The sequence below is a fragment of the Heterocephalus glaber genome, unplaced genomic scaffold, assembly GCF_053883595.1.
Source record: "Heterocephalus glaber isolate CG9 unplaced genomic scaffold, H.glaber_assembly_v1.0 deba00001472, whole genome shotgun sequence".
In the NCBI taxonomy this organism is placed as follows: Eukaryota; Metazoa; Chordata; class Mammalia; order Rodentia; family Bathyergidae; genus Heterocephalus; species Heterocephalus glaber.
In genome coordinates this window covers 37,591,932-37,611,596 of record NW_028258315.1, presented here as the reverse complement: position 1 = coordinate 37,611,596, position 19,665 = coordinate 37,591,932, and the positions used below count along the sequence as shown (strand labels likewise).

At 42.3% G+C, this 19,665-nt stretch overlaps 1 long non-coding RNA gene across 1 annotated transcript; it reads left to right on the top strand.

The window, feature by feature from the left end:
* Positions 1-4: 4 nt before the first annotated feature.
* LOC106010188 (uncharacterized) lies at positions 5-17,195 on the top strand. Its single transcript, XR_001184097.3, has 4 exons — positions 5-149; positions 6,826-6,998; positions 7,853-7,915; positions 16,686-17,195. It is a non-coding gene; the product is annotated as an uncharacterized LOC106010188 (long non-coding RNA).
* Positions 17,196-19,665: the final 2,470 nt, after the last annotated feature.

Below are 19,665 nucleotides of genomic sequence, written 5' to 3'. Positions count from 1 at the left end.
GGTTGAGGGGAGCGGGAGGAGCCCTGCTGTGGGGGGATCGCACGTAGGCGAGGCGGTGGATTGTGCCACAGGTGGGAGCGACGGGAGCATCCCCCGGAGCTGAGCCCCCTGGTAGGCGGGAGCGCAGCCGCGCAGCGCGAGTTCTGCAGGTGGGCAGAGGCCCCACGTGGGCGGGCTCGAGCCGATCCCTCGGGCTCCGGAGGGTGGGGAGAAGGGATTGTCTCAGCCGCCGCAGACACGCGCGCCCCGCTTCCCGCAGGCTTCTTCCTGGGGGTGGCGCTCGGAGCAGTGCAGTCCCTCAGGTTTTACCTCCAGCCTGAGGCCAGGGCCGAAAGCCAGTCCTCAAGTTGGTGGGAAAACGTGGGCGTCACTGGCTGGGTGACTGCATAACAGTCATTTCCTAGGTCGTCGTAGGCACCCCGGCGCATCTGGGCCCTCCAGCCCACACTGGGGGAAGCGAAGGAATGGGGAGTAGGAGGACCGCCAGAGGCTCCCTCGGGCCTGACCTAGATGCTGGAGAATCTGAATGGGGCAGGAGAAGGCGCGACGGGGAAGGCTTGGCGAGGATGACAGGAAAGCAGTCCCTGCCTAAGGAGATCCCTGTGTTTGCGTTGTCTGACAACACTGGAAACTACAAATGCTGAAGCATCCATAGCCAGTATCTTGAGTGATTAGCAACAAGGTTAATTTTTATGGAGCTTCACTTAGTGCTAGTTACTGTGCTGTGACAGAGAGGTGTTCCCCGTCAGAAAGCAGTCTCACGAGGCACGCACAGTTCCTTCAGTGTCCACTCCCAGAAAAGAGTTTCGTAAGTGGTCCCGCGACCTTTCACGGTAGGAATAGCCATGCCTTAACCTCCTCCCAAAACGATAAATGTTTGCTGAACGGGAAAGAAGGAAAGAAGGAAAAAAGAAAGCAAAGGCTTTGAAACCAACATAAACTAGCTTTTTTACTTGAGGGTAATCATAGACAAAAGATGGAAGAACACAATTTTATATTGGACGTTTGCCTCATCCTCCAGCCCATCTCTCTGGATATCAGAAATTAATTGTAGAGGAGAGAAAAACTGCTATGGACAAAGTGCCTCAGTCAAGTTCCATTTCTGGGGATGCAGCCAGGGCTTATGTAGAACATGTTTTGTTTTGTTTTTTTAGAACATGTATTTTTAACAAGCTTTCTGGGTTATTCTGCTGAGTGCAGAGTTTGAGAGGGGCTAGTGGATTGAGACTGACCATTGTTCTTCTAAAAATGGAGAGAAGAACCCTGAGTTTTTCGAAGATGGCATGGGGTGGGTGCGCTTTACCTCCCTAAAAAGCAGAAAGAGATTTCCAGGCTCTAAGCACCTCTCCCCAGAGGTTTCTGGAACCCAAGTCCCAGGATTTGTGAAATAGAATGAAGCGTTAATCATTCGTGGCTTTCTAGACTGACAATGCTTTAAAAAGATAGTACACACTGAATTTTATATTGGGCAAATATAACAAACATGACAATGGCTTAAATTATGGCAAAATATATGCTGGAGTAACATTCAAATGCTGTTACAGTTAAGATAAATAAACACTGACATGGAAATATGTCTAGGATATAGAAGTTAGTGAAAAGCAGACTTAGAAACAATGTGAGCCTATGTGCATATATATATATATATATGTAAATTAATCTAGGCATTTTAATTTCCTTTTTTTTTTGCTTGTTATGGATAGTGTCTTTATTTTTCTAATGAACAAGTGTTGGTTTTGGAATAAAAACATTATAGTGAATTTAAAGCAAATATAGAGTAGTCAGACCCCCAAGCTGAGGCATATTTTTCAAAAGCTTGCATCTATGTGGTTCAGGTAGGTGATTCACCATTCCCTCACAACTATTCTGATGATCTCTAACCCTCTGCTCAGTTGATCAGAATATTAATGTATAAAATAGTTATGATGGAAAAACACCCATTCCTTCTTTTCTTTCTTTTGCACTGCAGCTAGAGCTTTAAAAATATTTTTTTAAACTTTGGCTTTGCGAAAGAATTATCTGATTCAAGAGGGAGAAATTGCATTTTGTGTTGAGCAGAATGGGACATGTCTGTTCTTTTATTGTCTAACATTCTCAAGCTTTTGTAGCTCATATCACCAGACAGTTATGGCACAGGAATATGTCACAGGAATTCTGTGGGCTAGGAATTCAGGCAGGCTTCACTTGGCCCTTTGCTTTGGGGTCTTTGGAGGCTGTAGCAGGTGCCCGCCCACGTGTGAGGTGTCATGTTCAAGTTCCAAGGGAAGGAGCTGCTTCCAAGCTCACCTCTGTTGACAGGATTCAGTCCCTTGCAGGCTGCTGGGTAAATAACTGAAGGTCAGTTATTTACTGGCAATGGCCATAGCCCCCCTTATTAGGTGGCTACTCCACAGAAAAGTATGTGACAAGATCTGGGGAAGATCAAGCCATGTATAGAACTCACAGCCTTTGTAATCTAGTCTTGCAGAGACATGCCACCCTCTTTATTCAATTCTACTCACTAAAAGCGAGCCCTGAGTCTAGCTCTCACTTGAGGGTTGGAGTGTGAACACCAAGGGCCAGGGATCCTGGGGAGTCATTCTTTGGGCTGTGCAGGGTAAGGTGAAGCAGAACACAGAGGAGGAGTGAATGCCCTTCATGTTTCCCCTCTTTAGAGATCACGGGAGCTACCAGTTGTGTCCTGAGGTCTGAGATCCTGAAAAGGAGAGTGGTTCACTGTGGGGCTGGTTGGACACCACTAGAAGGGAGCCACTCCTCAAGGTGCTTGGGCACTTTGGGGCACCCATGCCTGCTGACTGGATCTTACCAAGTTGGAGCTTCTTCTCCTTACCACAATGTCTCCTTCCATATGGGGAATTGTCATCTCACACCTGCAGGGACCACAGCTGAGCTCAAAATTCTTTCCCTTAGTTCCCCTTTACTTGCTCACCCCTATTCCCAGTGACTTTATCCTGCCAGGTGCTCATGCTAAAATCTCAGGCTGTTTGTCAACCATTGACATCTAAACCCATCAGGAGATACTGCTGGCATGCTCCTCTGGGCTGCTGATTACCTCTGCTACCATCTGAGTTTGGACTATAATTCCTGACCTGGACCAAGGGACAGTTTCTTTTCTGGTCTCCTGTTCTGATCCTGCCTCCACCTGCTGTGTATGTCCTCAACAGGAAGCCCAAATGGGCCTAACTGGATGGAATTAAGAGCCCCATCTCTCTTCCTGTGACCCCCATTCATGCAGTACAAAAGCCTCTTGTCCCCCACTTCACCTCACCCTCCTCCTTCTCCCATGCCTTTCTCTAACCCCACCTTCCCCTGCCCTTCTCTGAAATCCATCCAGGCACGGGATGGCCTCAATGGCCTCTGGCCTGCACACCTTCTCTTTCCTCAGCTTCAAGCAGACTTCTCCCACACTCACCTTGCACACTTGCCTCTGGTCCTTAAGGATTCAGGGTGAGACTTTCCCAGATCACCCTTTGTTATGGCTAGATGTCCCCCTAAAGCCTCATGTGGTCATAGGTGGGGAGTTTTGAAGGTGAATGCATTAGGGAATGTGAATGTAGATTAAGGGTGTGATGCTGGGATTAAGGGTGTAGATAATGGAAGCCCCACCATGGGTGTGGGTGGCACCAATCAACAGGTTCACAGCCTGGATGGAATATAAAGGACAGAATGAAGAGAGACCCACTGCTGTTTGCTGCATTGCTGTTTCCTGCCTGCTATTTTTCTTTCTCTTCTTTTCTGCCCCTTTGCCATGCCACCCTGCCTTGGAGCCAGCTGACTTATGGACTGAAACCTCTACAAACTGTGAGCTGAAATAAACCTTTTCTCCTTTAGCTTTAGGTATTTGTTTTGTCTCTGCAATGTGAAAAGTAACTAGGACACCCTTTGAGAACCTGCAGCCTGAACACACTCTCCCCTCCCCTTCTTCCCTACAAAGGACTAGTAGCTATTTTCTCAGGCACACTTTATTTCTTTTTACCTATTTGCTTTAGGGCTGGGAATTTAGCTCAGCGGTTTCTCCAAGCACAAGGACCAGAGTTCAATCCCCATACCAAAAAAACCCCCAAAAACCAAAAAATCAAAAAAACCCCAAAGAAACTATTTGCTTTGTTTCTTGGCAGGTTTCCCCTGCTGGTCTCTTAAGTGCCATGAATACAAAAGATCTTTGTTTATTCACTTCTGCAGCCCCAGGTCTTCAGAACCTGGAATGAGGTGAGAGTATTTGCTGAATGTATAGATGAATAGGGAGTTGATCTCATGGAAGAGAGTAGAAGGGAAACTCTCTGCTATAGTTGGCCATTCCTAAGGAAAGAGCCATTGCTGTGAACAAGTTGGATGGATCCACCCTGGATTTGGCCTTCTGCCTATTGCCACACATCCTAATATAATCACATCTCACCTAGAGTGGTCCCTTATGAATTATTAGAAACAATGGAGTTTCTCCCTAATATTTAATATACCTAGGGAAATTTCTTACTCTTAAATGCCCATTATTTTTGAGTCTTGGAATCCTGCACACTTGCTTTCATGCCACTATGCTCTCCTATTTGGGAATCCTTTTAGTTTAAAAAGAATTACTTCAGGATTATAAGAAGGCAAGAACAGCAACATTAGATGGATCCTGAAGCCCTTGCACTCCTCTTCATTCCCACACCATTCTTCCTCTTTTCAGCTTGGATTACCCTGGACAACTAGTTTGGGTGTCTAAAAATACTGATATATCAAAATTAGATAAGAACCTAAGCAGTTTAAAAGGCTGTGCAGCATGCTTAGGAAAGCTCCTTGGCTTCTGTCAGTGTCCTCATCACTGTGGTTGCAGACTTCTCCAGATCCAGGCTTTGGCTTTAACTGCTGTTGGACAGATTCTTTCTTTTCCAACCACTGGGCTGCCTTTGGATTAATCTTGCACCACAGGTACACAGCCACCCTCCCTCTCCTCTTGCCTTCTTCGTCCTCATGTTTTCTCTCCTTCATCTTGGAAAATGCAGGAGGAAATGAAAGCATTTGCTAGACTAGGAAGTTCCCCTATCAACCCAAGCTTCTCCTCTAGTTTCCTTGGAAATAATTTTGCTTTGTATAAAGCAGTTAAACTTTAAATTATATAGAAGATATTAGATTCTTCCTAAGACTTTGAAGCAGAATTATTTTGTCCTGAACCAAGTAATATCTAGAAACTGGAGAAAATGGAAAGAAGCTGTCTCATTCCATTAAAAATTTTAACTTCTCTAGCCCATTTCATGGCATAAAGCCTCTTTATGTGCAATAAAGTCTCTTCCACAGGATAACTTTATTCCCTTCTTAGTATCTTGGTGTAAGTTGTTCAACAGAGACTTATTCATCTTCCATCACTTAGAGAAATAGGAAAACAGGAATAATTATGCTGTTAAAGTAGAAAAAATTGATTTGTTCTTTCAGGAACATCTACTGGGCATTTCCATTATTACTAGTGGTTTAGATCTTATATGTCTCCCAAAACTCTCTTGTGCTCAGAAGTGGGGCTTTTGGAAGGTGATTGGATCATGGGGTGCTACACCTATCAGTGTGTTCATCCAATGAGCATCAGCTGAGTATGTTGTTAGGAGGTAGGGCCTAGTTAGAGGTGGGTCACTGTGGTCATGTCCCGGGAGTATGTATGTTATAGCTTGTGTCTAGATGTACCCCCAAAACCTCATGCAGTAATAAGTGGGGCTTTTCAGAGGTGGTTGGATTTAGAGTGTGTGATGCAAGGATTAAGTGCGTGATGCTGGTATTAAGGGTGGGTGATTACTAAATTAGTCCACTGATTGGTTTGGCATAGTTCTGGATGTGGATAATGGGAAGGCCCACCAGGGATGTGTGTGCTACCCATCCTAAGGGTGTGTAGCTTGGATAGAATATAAGGGACAAAAAGAGGGCTGATATCATTGCTTGCTGCTTCTTTGATACTTTGCTGCCTTCTTCCCACCATGAAATGTTTCTCCTCTGTGATGCCCCTCTGCCATTACACTCTGCCTTGGAGCCAGCCAACTATGAACTGAAAGCTCTACAAACATGAGCTACAATAAACCTTTCCTCCTTTAACTTGGATATTTTGTCTAAGCAACGAAAAAAGTAACTAAGACAGTATATCTTCTTCCCCAGTTCCTCCTTGCTCTCTCTGTTTCCTGACTCGCATGATGTAAGCAGCTCTCCTCTACTATGCCCTTGTGTCATGCTGTCTCTGCCTTGGAGCAGACAACCATGGATTGTAACCGTGAGCCAAAATAAACTTCTCCTCCTTTAAATTGCAGGTGTTGAGTATTTTTCCCAATGACAAGGAAAATGACTAAGACAACTAATGTTACTTCAGAAAACACACACACACACACACACACACACACACACACACGCACACACTGCTTTCTAGAGGGAAATAAATTACATATAAATTTCCCAGTTAAAAAAAGAAATTGCTATTTTAGCAGTGTTGCAGTCAGGTTAAATATTTTCTACCCTTCAGTTGTGAAATGTTGAATCTGAATATCAATTTGCATATAACCTACACACAGACCTGTGACCTCTGTTGGTGCCTGAAAATTTGAATTTAAAATTACTATTTCATGAAAAGCCCTTGTAGTGGGAACTCTTGTACAGTGGTGTGGGAATGTAAATTAGTACAGCCATTATGGAAAGCAGTATGAATATTCCTCAGACAATTAAAGTAGAACTACCATGTTGTTATGGTTTATAAATAGATATCCCCCATAGCCTCAGATGCTCATAGGTGTGGCTTTTAGAGGTGATAGGATGGGGGCATGATCCTATCACTAGATTAGTCCACTGATGAATTTATAACTAAATGTGATTTAGGAGTGAAGCCTGGTTGGAGGAGGTGAGTCACTGGGGCACATGGCCTGGAAGGTGCATCTTCCTCTCTTCTCCCCTGATCTCTACTTCCTGCCTGCCAAGACATAAGAAATTCGCCTCTGCTGTGCTTTCCTGCCTTGGACCCAGCTGACTACAGCCTGAAACCTCTACAAACTGTGAGCCAAAATAAACCTTTTCTCCTTTAAATTGTGGGTGTCAGGTATTGGGTCTCAGTGATAAGAAAGTAACTAAGACACATGTAGTGCAGTAATCCCAATATTCGATATATATCCAAAGGAGATAAAATCAGTATGTTGAAGAGACATCTGCACTCCCATCTTAATTGAACCACTAGTCATAATAACCAAGACATGGAGTTTACCCTGAGTGTCCATCAATAGATAAATGCATAAAGAAAAAATATCCTTCAAAAAGAAGAAAATACTGTTATTTGGGGGCAACATGGATGAACCTAGAAGATATTATGCTAAGTTAAATAAATCAGGCACAGAAAGACACATTATTATTACATGATCTCACATAGAGATGGAAACTACAGAAACTAAATTAATAGAAACAGAATAGTGGTTACCAGAGTCTGGAAAGGGAATGGGAATTCACTTAAATTCACAAAGGATTCACTTAAATAACAGGAACAAATTCTGGAAACCTATTGTATGGCATGTAGTAAAGTATCATATACTTAGAAGAGTAGATTTTAAGGGTGTTTTTTTTTTTTTGATACTGGGGATTGAACTTGGGTCCTTGCGCTTGCGAGACAGGTGGCGGAACCACTGAGCTAAATCCCTGGCCCCCAGAAGAATAGATTTTAAATGTCATTGCCACAGAAAAGTAAGTATGGGAGGTGATGGATATGTAATTAGCTTGGTTCAGTTATTTTACAATGATACATATATCAAAACATATTGTACATCATAAAACATATCTTAATTTTTCAATTAAAATAAAAAATTGTTCTCAATGTGGAAAAAATTCAAATAAAGATAAACTTCTCTTACTTCCATTTCAGAACTGAAGTAGTTCATGGTTGAGGAATTCAAGGACATATTAGCAGAAATATCTGAAACCAGAGGTATGAAAATATTGCCTTTTCAATTTGCTCACCCAGAGCCATATCCTTGTTAGTGGCACATGTCAGTATCCAGCTGGAGTTGTTACCTTGTTCAAGTATTCTGATAAACCACAGACCTCTTCCTCAACCCCAAGTCTCCTATACATATCCCACCACATGTTGCATGATGGTGTTAAACAATTTAGGAGCTGATGGCTGAGTTCCCTGGTAGGAGGGAGAATAAGACTGGACAGGGCAAAACCCAGGCCTAGGCCAAGGGCAGGGGCAGAACTGTGATCCCATGTTAGGGGATAGCCATCCCTGAGTTCTCGTGAGTGGCCAAGATGCCCCTCTTGGCAGTCCTAAGCTGGGGATCCATAGCCAGTGATCTAGAGCTGATGGTTTTTGAGTCCAAGTCAAAATGACTTTTTGGCTCAGGGAATAAGTAGCCACTCACTAGGGCAAGAAATTGGGGATCATGGTTGTGAGTGTGGTGGGGTAAACATTGCCATTTACTCTGAGCCATTCCCTGGCCTTCCTTGAAATGCCTTATTTGAAAAGTGATCACCTCAAAGCCCTACCTATTTTTTTTTTGGGTACTGGGGGTACTGGAACCACTGAGCTAAATCCCCAGCCCAGCCCTACCTGTTTTTATGGCTTAAGAAGTAGATACTTTAACACTCCTTGGGAGGGGGAAGATTATTCTTTTCTAAAAAGCTTTCTACCATAAGGCTGGGGATTTAGCTCAGTGGTTCCAGCACCTGCTATGCACGCGCAAGGTCCTGAGTTTGATCCCCGGTACCAAAAAAAAAAAAAGCTTTCTACCATAACAGGCCACTCCTTGAGGGCTGTATTTCTCAATGCTGAATTGTTGCTACAATGGAGCAAACACAGATCCCTTTTGTCCTGACATATTCCTGGATCTACCCCATGGCTCTCTCCTTCCTGTAAATGATTCCTCTTCATGGCCCATGGCTGGAGGGAACAGTCTGGCAAGGCTGGAAAATTAGGGAGGTGGCTTCTCCCCACTGCCCCAGGTCCCTATGGGTACAGGATGCAGGCTGGTGTACCAGGTAGGTCTCTGCTGATCTCAGCAAGGGCTGAAGGGAAGGACAATTTTTGGGACCATTTACATTTCAGGTGGAGACACTTTGCATCCTGAGGCCAAAGGTAGGTATAAGAGCCAAGGTAGGTAGCACACACTTGTAATCCCAGGTACTCAGGAGGCTGACGCAGGAGGATCAGAAGTTCAAGGGCAGCCTGAGCAACTTAATGAGACTGTTTCAAAAGGAAAAATAAAACAAGGGATAGATGTGTAGCTCAGATATAGAGCATCCCTGGGTTTGATTCCTAATACTGGGGGAAAAGATAGCTACATGATGGAGAAGGAGACAGATACAGAAAGTTAAAGAACAGCAGAGCCAGAATGAAACAGAGAGAGAGAGAGAGAGAGAGAGAGAGAGAGAGAGAGAGAGAGAGAGAGAGAGAGAGAGAGAGAGAAAAGAGAAGAGAAAAGAGGAGATGAGATAGAGGGAGACAGAGTAGGCACATGTAAACTTTCCTTGAGTTTGCTCTTCTCCAAGTTACCATCCATTTTTTGTGCTCCAAAAATATTCTAAAGTTACCAATTCTTTATCCTGGTATACTTCTCCATATAGTCTTACCTAGGTCTCCTAAAATCTACCTTCTCTACAACAGCTTCTCCAAAATGTGTTTCTGAAATGTTACCAATTGACTTTCTAGACAACCAAAAACTGAAAAAGCTTTTAAAAATAATTATTTTTGTTTTCCCCAGTTTTTCTGAGCTATGGGGCTGTTTCCTAGTACCACTCTCTAAGCATGCTCTTTGGTTGTATTTTAGGGGGATCTGTATTTGTACATGGATTAACACAAAATTAGAGTATAAAATATTGTAGTCTATATAAAAATAACATCAAAAACATTTCATGCATATTATATGGTTAGTCACAAACACCATATAACTCCTTTTTTAAACCCACCTGTTTCTCATTAGAAATATTTTAAGATTCTCTTCTCTCAAAGTTGCAGCAGGGAGCTTATCATTTAGTCTGGATATGGCAGATAAAATGCCAAATAGTAGGTATACATTTCACGGTTTCTCCTTCATCTAAATATTTGCTTTATTTTTTACTTTTATCACCCTGAGTTGTTGTTTCCTGTGGCCTGTGCTCCAGAGATTTCTGGTGGAAACCCATTTAGGAAACCTTTAGGGGTGGTTCTGTATCTTATCTCAGAGCCCTGCAGGCATTGGTGAGAAAGTTCTCCCCCAACCAGGGTGCTGATGACACAGCCCAGCTCTCAGGAATTGCTGGAAAACCTTGCAGAATGTATAGGTGTTCACTGAGTGCCACAGCCTTTCAATTGCATCGTGGGCATGAAAGAGCAGTTTTGAGGGCATGGACCCTCTCACCTCCACCCAAGGAGCTGCTGTGCTCTGAGTACATTGAACCTGCTCTGCCTTCTGCTTGGCTCTTAGGTTTCCCTTCCCAACCTTAACTCATTCATTCCTGTGAGACCCCCAACAAGGGAATTTCTCATCATACCATGTGGTTGACATATAAATCCTTCAAATTTAGGGGGGAAAAGACTATGGAGATAGTTCACAGGCACTGGAGTTTCTAATGAGAAGGCTTTGCAAGGGGAAGGGCCATCTCTTAATATCCTGCACAGTCACTGCAGGGTGAGGTCTGTCTTTGACCTCCCTCCAGCTAGTCTCCCTGGCTGCCCATGGGTACCACCTTCACATTTCAAGGCTCAACCAAGATGCCATCTGTCCAGGGATGAGCAATTCAAAATCCGTTTTCCCTCCTTTACTAATCAAATACACCCCAGCCTATTTTGCAGGTGGATATGGCCATCTTACTCTATTGTGGTTCATGAGATTAAAGTTGTTGAGTAGGACTTCCAGAAAGACTCCTCAAAGAGTACAAGCACGATAGGTATTTTTTTGGTTTGCTTTGTTGTCTTCCTGCTGCTTGGAATGCAGATGAGATTGAAGGAATAAAGTCACCACCTTGGAGCATGAGGTGATTTAGAAGATACAACCTCCGTTAATAAGGGCAGCAGAGGGAATGATAAAGGAAGCCTCACACTCTGATAACTTTGTGCATCCACTGCATAGGTGAGGATTGCTTACTTCAGAGCCCCTTCATGTGGAAGGACTGACCTTATGTGTGAGCCACAATTGGCTTGAGTCTTCTGTCATATGCAGCAGATACTGCACACACCTCCTACCTTTATTTTATGGTACTTTCCCTAATATCTTAAGTAACTGTGTTCTCCTGTAAACTTACAGGAACCTGGAAAGGACCTTTAGGAGCATTTGGTAAAAGAGGACAAAGTCCAGAGGGGCGTGTGCTGCCTGAGGTGGACACAATAATGGACCATTGTGGTGGAACAGAATAGCCCCCATGTGCAATAAACCATTACCCTTTTTATCACAGAATGTTTCAACAGATCTGTCAGTCTGTCATGAGACCCTGTTAAAACCACAGAAGCAGAATGTTTATGTGAAATGAGAAATTATTTCCAAGAAAACCCCTAAATTAGCCCTCTAGCATCACATGATTTTAGTCAAATTAAAATCACTAATTTTAAAATCACTAATTTTGTACAGCTGGCCAGTACATTCTGAGTTCCCCACGAGCTTTGCTGTAGATAGCACCTCTAATGTGTGGTTTTGATAACAATTGCCTACGTTACTTCCCTGGGACCTGAGACTGCTTTTGCTGAGAATGCTAACCCTTCACTTGAGCCTACAGAGATCTGATAGGGGCAACCAAACTGGGATAAAAGGCTCAGCGTTGCAGTCTTCGTATTGTATCTGTTTCCTTCTTGGGTCAAATTCTCCCCAGCTCTGCATGTTGATCACTTGCAAATGCTTAGTCTAAGACCATAATCCAGGGTTCATTTAGCCCATTGCCTGCATGGGCTGTTCTATGTTTCTTTCTCTTTCCCTTTCTTTTCTGCTCCCACCCTTGTGCTTCTTCAGAAGCCACAAAAGCCCAAGCACTTGAAGTCCTTTGACTCTATCACAGGGCCCGGACTTACAAGGGTGAGATGTTCTACACAGGATGGAAAAGTCAACAGCTTCTAGGATGAGTTGGCTATGACCGCCTGGTGGCTCAAGTCCATCACAAGAAGAAACATCTTTCAGAACTGTGTCCCTGGCCAGTGGAAATTATCAGACTTTAGCCCATCCTAACAAATTAATAAACCCCTGCCACCATCCCACACTCTTAGGGCAGAGAAGCTGAGCCATTCCCAGCACCCAGAAGGAAGCTCCCCCGCCACCATCCCACATGCCTAGGGCAGAGAAGCTGAGCCGCATGGGCCCCAGGAAACCCCCCCCCCAAGGAAATGAGAAAATACTTAAACAAGTCTCAAAAACAGACTTCCAGATCACCTACAGCAACCCCAAAGGGAAACGAGATGGAACAATCTGATACTCAACCACCTGGACTCTCTGATCTGGCAACAAAAGAGGATCTGGGAAAAATGAAATCAGAAATAATTACTCAGATAACAGCAAAGATTGTGCTCATGGTGCAAGACATGATTAATAAATCTAGAGAGGACACAGATAAAAAAATAGAGGATCTGAGGAACATGATGGAATCCCAACATAGGAAACAAATGGAATTCATAAAACAGATACAAACAGATTTCCAGGGGATGAAACACTCCATCGAAAGTCTGGGCAGCAGAATGAACCAATGTGAGGATAGAATTTCAGATAGAGAAGATAAGATTGCAATTAGTGACCAGGAAAAGAAAAATTGTTTAAAAAATTTAAGGGAACAAGAAATCAATCCAGCAGCTGCTAGATGATGCAAAGAAGAATAACATAAGACTGATTGGAGTCAATGAAGAAACATGAGAAAGTGCAGATGACATAAAAAAACTGTTCACAGAAGTGATGGCAGAAAACTTCCCAAGGAGGGGAAAAGAACTTGACATACAGATAAATGAGGCATATAGGACTCCAGCTAGTCTTGATCAAAAAAAATCTGCACATAGGCATATAATAGTTAGGATTCCAGAAATCCAACAGAAGAACAAAATTCTACAAGCAGTGAGAGAAAAGAAACAAATCACATACAAAGGAAAGCCCATCAGAATCACAGCAGACTTCTCACTGCAAACCCTCAAGGCAAGAAGAGCTTGGAGTGATGTATTTCAAGCCCTAAAGGAAAACAGCCTCCAACCCAGATTGATGGACCCTGAAAAACTATCTTTCAAAATTGATGGAGAAATAAGATACTTTCATGACAAAGAGCACCTCAGGAACTTCATAAATACTAAACCAGCACTCCAAAAAATTTTAGACAATACCCTAGGAAAAGACAATGAGGATCACAACCCCAGGAAACCCAGCAGAAAGAATCCACTGGGTGTGACAAATTAAACGCAAAGGGGGAGAATCCAACAAAAAGAAAAAGACATGACAACGCTTTTAAAACTTTTAACTTCATCTCCCTAATGAGTGTATAATTCAATATTATTATTGTACTGATTAGTATCTTTCTGATTCTAGAGTTGCACACCATTCCTTGTGCTATACTGGCTATTTATCATCTTCTTATGTCTACATTTTAATTGGGTTGTCTATTAATGAGCTCTAAGAATTCTTTATATATTCTGGTCATAGGTTATATGGATTGTAAATATGGTCTGTTTAAGGACTACTTTTCATTTTAATGATGTCATTTAAAGTTCTAAATTTTGATGGAATCTCATTTATCAATTTTTTTCTTTTACACATCATGTTTTTTGTATCCTACGTAGTTCTTGCCTACCCTGAATTCATAAACATTTTCCCTTATAATTTCTTCTTAAAGTTTTATACTTCTAGGCTTTCTTATTTAGGTTCATAGATCCCTTCAAGTTATTTTCATGTATGGAAAAAAAGGGTTGAAGTTAATTTTTTATATACGGATATTAGGTGTTCTAGTGCTGTTTGCTGAAAACACTATCTCTTCCTCGGCTCTTGAATTGAGTTTATATTTTATAAAATGCTAATGTTAAATAATCTTTCAAAACTCAGTGGACCATATATGTGTGGTTCTATTTCTAGATTCTCTGTTTTATTCAAATGATCTATATGTCTTTCCTTATACCAACACTGCCTTGATTACTGTAGCTTTAGAAGAAGTCATAAAATTAGGTACTAAACGTCTTACAACACTGTTTTTGTCTTTTTTAAAAAAAACTTTTCTAGGTCCTTTATACTCTTACATAACTTTTAAATTTTAATATCCAATTCTTCATTTATAGCAAGTATACGCAGACCTGAATTTTTATATATACCTTGTGTTTTCTAATCCTGCTAAATTCAATTACAAGTTCTAGGGGCTCCTAGAGATTTCTTAGTATTTTCTCTGTAGATGATCATTTCATCTACATATAAAGATTTTGCTTCTACCATGCTGATCCTATCCTACTTGTGTCATTTTATTGCCAGACTATTTTGGTTGGGCCTAGGTTTCAAAATTTAATGGACAGATAAAGAGTAAGCATATCTGCCCTTGTTCCCCACCTTAAGGAGAAAGCATTGTATCTTCTCCATTCATATAAGGTGTTTTTGCTGGAAGTATGGAGTACATGTCTTTGATCTGTTGAGAAAGTTCTGTTCTACTTCTAGTCTCCTTATAGCTTTCACCATGAACAGCTGTAGAATTTAGTTCGATCCTTTTTCTCCAGCTAGTGACAGGATCATATGGTTTTTTCCTTTCCTCTGTTAAAATGATGACTTTGGGGGTGGATCTTTCAGTGCTGAACCAACACTGCCATCCCTATAACAAAACCACTTTCTACATACTGCCAGATCTGACTTCTAATAGTTTGTTTTGTTAAATGAATTTCTATCTACGTTCATACTTTTTTCTTCTATTGTCTTTATCCAGTTTTAGGATTAGCACAATGTTGAGCTCCTAAAATGAGGGGAGAAGTGTTCATTCTTTTTTCTGCTTTAATTGTCTGATATAATTTATCAGTTAAAATGTATATGAGCCTGCTGTTGTCATATAGGTAGGTTTTCAAGCTAGGAATATACTTTCTTTAATAGGTGCTATTCAAATTTTATATTTCCTCCAGAGTTAGTTTCATTAATTTGTCTTCCAAGGTACTTCCTAGAAGTTGTCAAATTTATTTCAAAAAAAATTTTTGTAATATGCTTTCTATAAATTATGTAAAATCTGTGATGTCTCCTAGATCTTGATATTGCAATTTTAAAAATGTATAATTGATATTGTGTAATAGGAAGAAGAGGTCTATAGGAGCAGGGGAAGTGGGAGGGGTAGGGGAAAGGAAAAAAGGGAAAAGAAAAAATATGAGAAAAGGAAAAAAATGAAAACAAAGTCTTTGCAAATAGGAAAGGGTGAGTGGGGGGGATGAAGGGAGAGCAGGGGAATGGGGAAAAAAATAAGAACCAAGATACTCATGTAATGGTACAAGATCCTAATGATGAATGTAACTATATTTTATACCTAAAATGTACCAATAAACTTAGTGGGACCCCCCCCAAAAAAACCCCCCAAATCAATAAAAACCTGATGCTGTCTTAGTTCTTCAAGTAACCTGATCAATCTCTGGACAAACTGGTGACTCCTTCCTGCTGAGGCCCCAGTGCAGCCAAGGTCCCTCCCACCCAGACCCCACTCTCATAGCTTAGCCTGTGCAGAAGTGCATGTGTTTGAAATATTTGGCACATTTTTGTTGCTACCATCTCTGGATCAAAAGATCCTGTCATCCATTATGAAGGCTGCACTACAATTGGATCTAATCCTTGCACTTAGCAAGAAGGTCTTTTTACACACATGAGAAAATTGTTGTCTGGACCTAGAATTTTACTGTTCCACTTACATCTCTTATCCCTTATCACCATTTGGAATTGCATGGGGAAAACTGAAATTGGAACCCATCATTGTTCATTTCAAAGTGTTATGAATACAGCCTGGAAAAAGAGAGAGCAAATATATCTTCGTCTAGATGTAGGTCAATCCTTGGGACACACAGAAACTGCCTTGACCTGGACCCTGAAGGCCATTGTCCTGAAATGAGATTCTTCCCAATCAAGTCTTCTGAGATTGGGTTTGTTCTTCAAGCTCTTCGACACAAATTCCTTGTAGCTTATTTATTTCATGCTGCTCAGCACATTTGGATTCAGACTGCAATTACGGGTTCACCTGAGCTAAAGTGAAGCTGCTCCCCAAAACCCAGTGTCTTATTAAGTTCTGACTTGCTCAGGATACCTAGAACACCGGCTGACATGGAGTAAGGAACTAATGCAAAGTTCTTTAGCTGGTGAGCACAACAGACTTTGGAAATCCCCTGAGATCTGCCACGCCCACCCCCATTAAGTCACTTAGAAGAGAATAACACAGAGTTCTCTAGGTCACCATTATTAAGTAGAATCACTTTCTTTCTTGTCTGATTTTGCCATTTTCTGGTTGTAGTGCTAATAAATAAGATTCCAGACAGAGATTTTTCTTTTAAAAAGTCTGATTGTCATCATTATATTATTACTTTACTTCTTTATTATTTTATGATTTTTCTATATCAACAGAGCCTCTGAGAGGTGAGGAGATGTCCCTGGTGCCCTGCAGCTCTGGAAAAGGGACATCCTTTCTCCTGAAATAAGCACACAGAAGCTGCCCTGATGCATGTGACATGAGGGAGTCTTGGCAGAAGGATCTGTATGTGGCCCTGTGTGGTATGGACATGTGTGGATGCTCTCGAGTTTTACTAACTGGTTCTCTTTTTACTTCAGGTCAAACTACACTTGGAAGTGTTATTGGACAAACCCTTCTCTCCATGCCCTGGCATCCATCCTGTCTGAATAATTTGTTTCTCTTCTGCTGGGGAGTATCATTCTTGTCTACAGAAGAATGCTGCCCCCAAACGTCTGTCGCTTCCTCTGTGTCTCCCTGTGAGATCGCTGGCTCTGCCCTCTGTCTGAGCCATGATTTCCCACTGGCTCCAGCCCCAGTTATGTACTTCACCATGACTCAGAATCCTCATCTCTCATCTCTTCTTGGCAGCTGCACTGTTGAGAAGCCAGCTCTGCAGAGCCAGGGTGTGAAGCTGCTTCCTTGCCTGGCTTCCCTCATGTGGTGGGTGGAGGCACGATGCAGGCACCAGGCCAGGGGGGACAGAATCCCAGCATCATCTCCATACCACAAAATGCCCATTTGCATGTCCTTTCTTCTCCATGCACATCTGTTCTTGTTTATTTCTGGTCTGGAACATTGTCTGTCAGTAATAAAAACGTGAAGTCTTCTTTCACAACTTTAGTTGCATGGATCATGGGTCAGGGGAAAGGCCTAGGATTTTGGTAATGAGACCTGGCTCTTCTATGGGCTGCATGACCTAGGGTAAGGAGCCAGCTAGATTTAACAGCCTCTCCTGTTCTTATTTATATAAAAGAGATTCATAACTCTTCTTAGCTCTGGAGAGTAGAATTGTATTAATAAGCTCAGGCTGCCATAACAAAATAGCACAAACTGAGTGGCTTAAAGGACAAACTTTTATGTCTCACAGTTCTGGAGGCTGAAGGCAGGATGTTTGTAGATTGTCTGATGAGAGCTCTCTTCCTGACTTGCATCTTCTCACAGTGTCAGACAGCGAAGGGGAGAGGAAAGGAAGGATGAAGGGAGGGAAGGAGAGAGGGAGGGGGGAGAGAATCTTCTTATAAAGACACTAAACCTGTTGGATTAGGATCCCACTCTTTTTTTTTTGGTACCGGGGATCGAACTCAGGTCCTTGCACTTGCAAGGCAGGCAGCGGAACCACCGAACTAAATCCTCGGCCCAGGATCCCACTTTTAACCTTATTTATCCTTAATTACTTCCTTAAAGTCTTAGCTCCAAAGCAGTCACATTGGGGGTTAGGGCTTCAATATGAATTTGAGGGATGGGGACACACAATTCATTACAGAACAAAGATTAAATATGCAGTATGATTTACAATGGATTTTCCACTGGACTCAGTAGGGAGGAGGGACAGGTATTAAGAGACAAGGAGGGGTCCTAAATTCCACCTCCTAGTGAGTGGCTGTAGTCTGAAGTCCCCAGAAAGCCTTTGAGGTCCGCATCTCTCATTGCTCTGGCAATGATCAGGCCACAGCTGAATAAAAACCACAAGAAGGACTTGCTGAAGCCAGGTATGGTTGTACACACCAGCTTGGGAGGCCGAGGCAGGAAGATTATAAATTCAAGGCCAGCTAAGACAACTCTGTGAGACCCTAATTCAAAATAAAAAATATAATAGGCTAGGGGTGTAACTCAGTGTTAGAACCCTTGACTAGCATGTGTGAGCCCCTGGATTCAGTCTCAGTACCTAGAAAAATAAGTGGCCTGAGTGGCTTGTGGCAGAAGGCTGGGGAGATTGGATGTCAGCAAACCATGCCCTGTGCATTATTTTCTTTTGTTAATAACACAATGTCACAGTTATAAAGAAGATAAGCTGATTTTGGGTCATGATTTTGGAGGTCCAAGGTTGAGGGGCACCTTCTGCAATGGCCTTCTCGCTGGCAGAACCCAGAATTGGTGCAGCACAGGGGGCATGCGTGTGCCTATTTGTTTCTTCTGTTCTTTGTCCCTCTTCTTCCAAGGCCTCTAGTGTTCAATCATGGAGGCTCCACTGTGATGACCTTTTCAAATCCTAGCCACCCCCAAAGGCCACACTAAGCACCTGTGTAGGATTATGTTTCCACCCTCTCAGGACCTCACAAGGGGAATCACATTTCAACACAGAACCTTGGGGGGCCATGCTCAACCCACAGCCCTGTGTGAGGTGGGGGTCTGCTGGCCACAGCTGCAGCTTTCTCAGTCAGAATCTCCTTGGAGTACTCAGTCTGCTTCTGAGAAAAGTGCACAAACGCCCAAGTGTATTATCGTTTCAGGGGCCTCATTTTGTTAGCTTGTGAGCTTCCATCCATAGCCTGGAGGAAAAGGTTTCCAGAGAGGAACCATGATCATGGAGCTGGTGCGCTGTTCTTAACTCTCTTGGTAAATAAGATGAAGAGCAGGGTTCTTCAAAGGGAAGGCAGAGCATATTTTTTTTAATCTCAAGTTCTAATTTCTGTCTTCATGTATTCTTTGTAATATTCCAAACATATTGGCATTCTCGTACATGTGAATTTATTGCCAAACAAATATGCATGTACTTATGAATGCTCTTTTTTTTCCTCCTGATGGGGATGCACTGTGAAAATGTCTATAGACGAGTAAGTGGGGCGACCCATGAACGCTGGTTGGAGAGTTTTCTCTTCTCCTTTCCTCTTCCTCTGAATGTTGGTCCTCTGATGGGCTGAAGGCCTTTCTAAGCCTCCCATCAGTCCACCAGAGCAAGCACTACCTCTGGAGGCACAAAACTTTCTACCTTGGAGTCATTTAAGGATGCCTATCAATGTTAGGAACACTTGTTCTTTAATTTCACAAATTTCATGATGCTCAGGACCTTTGGGAATTATTTTTTCAACTCTGGAGTTAAGAGAGAAGAGATCTTTCTGCTGCACAATTGAATCTACCTAAGGCAACATTATATATATCTGGATAGTTCATGCTAGCCAGGGAATTCTATTCTTTTCTGTTTTTCCATGGTGTTCAAGTAAGGCTCAAGGAGCAGCAAGGGAAATCTTTAAAGATTCCTTTGGCACCTTTAAAGATTTCTCAATTATAATCTTATGGCTTGAAGGTTGTTGTTGTTGTTGTTATTATTATTATTATTATTATTATTGGTACTGGGGC